This window comes from Pteropus vampyrus, unplaced genomic scaffold, assembly GCF_000151845.1.
Source record: "Pteropus vampyrus isolate Shadow unplaced genomic scaffold, Pvam_2.0 Scaffold151, whole genome shotgun sequence".
In the NCBI taxonomy this organism is placed as follows: domain Eukaryota; kingdom Metazoa; phylum Chordata; class Mammalia; order Chiroptera; family Pteropodidae; genus Pteropus; species Pteropus vampyrus.
In genome coordinates, this window is record NW_011888932.1 from 1,986,404 (window position 1) to 1,989,182 (window position 2,779).

General features: G+C 48.4%; 1 protein-coding gene across 6 annotated transcripts in view; it reads left to right on the forward strand.

The window, feature by feature from the left end:
• The first annotated feature begins 1,358 nt into the window (after nt 1-1,358).
• ALG6 (ALG6, alpha-1,3-glucosyltransferase) overlaps nt 1,359-2,779 on the forward strand; it is a 37,902-nt gene continuing 36,481 nt past the window's right edge. For 3 of the 6 annotated variants that reach the window (XM_023536210.1, XM_011369555.2, XM_011369558.2), the window contains exon 1: nt 1,359-1,492. The gene's annotated coding sequence lies outside the window, so the exon portion shown is untranslated. The remainder of the gene's footprint in view (nt 1,493-2,779) is intronic. The other 3 variants (XM_011369557.2, XM_011369556.2, XM_023536209.1) reach the window with 3 other exon arrangements.

Sequence of the window (2,779 nt, forward strand, 5' to 3'; positions counted from 1 at the left end):
GTTCCACGATCACCATCTCAGTCCAGGCCCTTGTCTAATCATGCAAGGACTACTAATAATGATTTCTACCTCTTCCTCTGATTCATCTTATATATTATCACCACTTTAAATTTCCTCTAACATTGTGCTATACACTTGACTCCCTGCTAAAAGTCATTTAATGGCCCCTTACTGATCATTAAATAAATTCCAAACACCACAGTCTGGTATTCAAGGTTCTCCACAATTATTCCTTTGCAGCTTCATCACCTACCATCTAAACTGAAGGAAGTGGTCCACACTTTTCAGCTACCACAAACTCGTCTTGAACCATTCCTTTGTCTAGAGTCCTATTCCCATCCTCTTACTTTACGTAAACCCAGGCTTTCCTTCATAGCGCAGCTGACTTATCTAGGGAGAGCATTTACTGATAGCTTCTGGTTTACAGTGAACCTTCTTCTCTGAACTCCTATGATGCTTAATGCATATACAAATAATCTGCTTTTAGCATGTGCGCCCCTCTATTCCTTTCATGCATGAAAATGTCTTCCCAGTAAGAATTATATCTCTTAAGGGCAGAGGCTTGGTCACATTTCTAGTGCCAAAGATCTTTTAAATATGGTAGAATAAATTTTAGATCTGGAAGTTTACCTAGCCTCATTTACTCATTTCAAAGATGAAGAAACCAAGATACAGTTTGTTCAGATTTGTTTAGTATAAAGCCACAGCCAAGCGTTTGCTGATACTTACGATTATAAATTAGAGGGGTGGGCTTATACGAAATGGCAGGATTCAGAGGGAGGAATGAGAGCATTCTCTGAATAAAGGAGGGAATATAGTTATTTGCGTTAGGTTTGGGAATAGGTGATCCAAACTGCCTGATGGGGACTGTGTAGTGGCTACTCCAGAGCAGGGCTTTTCTTCTGCATAACCCACAGGCTCTCGAAAATGTCGGACGTTCAGTAACGTTTCTTACATGAAGGGACTTCTTAAACCTTAATACATTCTTCTTCGTAGGCATGTACCTTGAAGAAAGTGAAGCGCCTTGGCTTTTTGACTTTCTGAGGGCACAGGCCCAGGGGAAGACCTGCTGCCCGGTGGTAAGAACCAGCCAAGGGCTCCCCATTCTATGAAGCGAGAGCCAGGACGCGCCCCTGGCAGGAATTTGTGGACTAAGCAGCAGCCCAGTCCTTGGCCACGATCCCAGGAAAGAAGAGCAAGGGGCTTTCCACCTGCCCTAAGCCTAACCCGGGACCGGAGGCCTCTCGGGTTCCAGCCGCTCTGTCACGCCCCGCGGCTTCCAGCGGCTCCTGCCACGCCCCCAGGCCGACCGCCTCTGCTCCGCGCCTTTCCCCTGCCCCGCCCCTCACGCTCGACGGGCTCGCTCCCGCGCCGGGCGCGCGAGCCTGCGAAGGCGGAAGGCGGCAGGGGCGCTCTGCCGCGGGGGCGAGCGCGCACGCGCTGTCCTGGGACCCGCTGCAGGCGTGAGTATCCACGTGCGGCGGGCGGCAGGGTAAGAGGCTGGGATGCTGGGGTTCCGGACCGCCCCCGTGGGTGGGGAGGGGCTGAGGACTCGCGACGCGCGGCGAGTCTGCGCGCAGCGGGCGACTGGGCTCCCTGCTCCATTTCCCTCGGAGGCATGGCGTCGAGGCCTCCCCAGCCTAGTCTTCAGGCTTGTATGGGGTCCCGGTGGGGGCCGCGGTGATGATCGTGGGACCCCATGGCTGGAACGGCTTGGCACCTGTTCCTGCGGTCCTGAGGGTCTGGTCAGCTGGACAGGAGGGAGAAACGTCAGAAGGGGTCTCTTTTGCAAGACGTGCTCACCTAGGATAGCGGCACTTCCTGGGTATTATGTCCACTTTGGGGGAAGGACCTTTCAGACTGAAAGGAACAAATCCAGCCCTGTGAAGTGGACGGTCGACTTTTCTTTTGTGGAGATGAACGCTCATGGCAAAGTAGGATGGGGAACTCTTCCGCCGTTGGCGTGGCAACTTCCTGGCCCAGTGAATGGGTTAGAAAAGTTACTGTAGTTTGCTTTACAGATGGAAAAAGTAATAAAGAAATCCTTTTTACTGTTCAAGGAGAAGAGGTGGATTAAAAAGTCTTACATAATATGTGTAACCACAGAGGGCTCAGTAAAATTAGATACTTCCTCCTTCACACATGAAGAGCAAATAAAGATGTTCCTCGACTTAGGATAGGGTTACATCCTGATAAACCCATCTTAAGTTGAAAATATAAGTTGAGAATGCATTTCATACACCTAACCTATCCAACATCATATCTTAGCCTCGCCTACCTGAAACGTGCTTAAAACCTTTACATAAGCTTAAAGACATTCAGTTTCATCACAAGAGTAATTGCCTTCCCCTTCTTTTCACCAGAAGTAAGAGACAAGTGGGCTATTTGTAGACATGCTGGGATGTGGAAAAAACAATATCCAAAAAACATTGGCAACAGATTATACTGTAGAGTAGGGCTTGTTTATCTTTGTGTTTCCGAGGCTGACAGAGCTGCGGGGTGGCTTGCTGCCGCTGCACATCATGAGAATAGTAGGCATATCGATAACCTGCTGAATTCGTATTGATTTCACACCACCATAAAGTTGAAAATCCTAAGTCAAACCATGGTCAGTCGTGTTGGGTCTGTATTTCGTGAGTACCTGCTTTCTGTCAACATTTTTCTAAGTGCAGGGAACAAAGCAACAACTAAGACGGGATGATCCCTGTTTGCATGAAGCTTATATTCTAGTTGACAAATGTAATTTCCTTTTATGCTTCTTTAATGGACTATAACATGT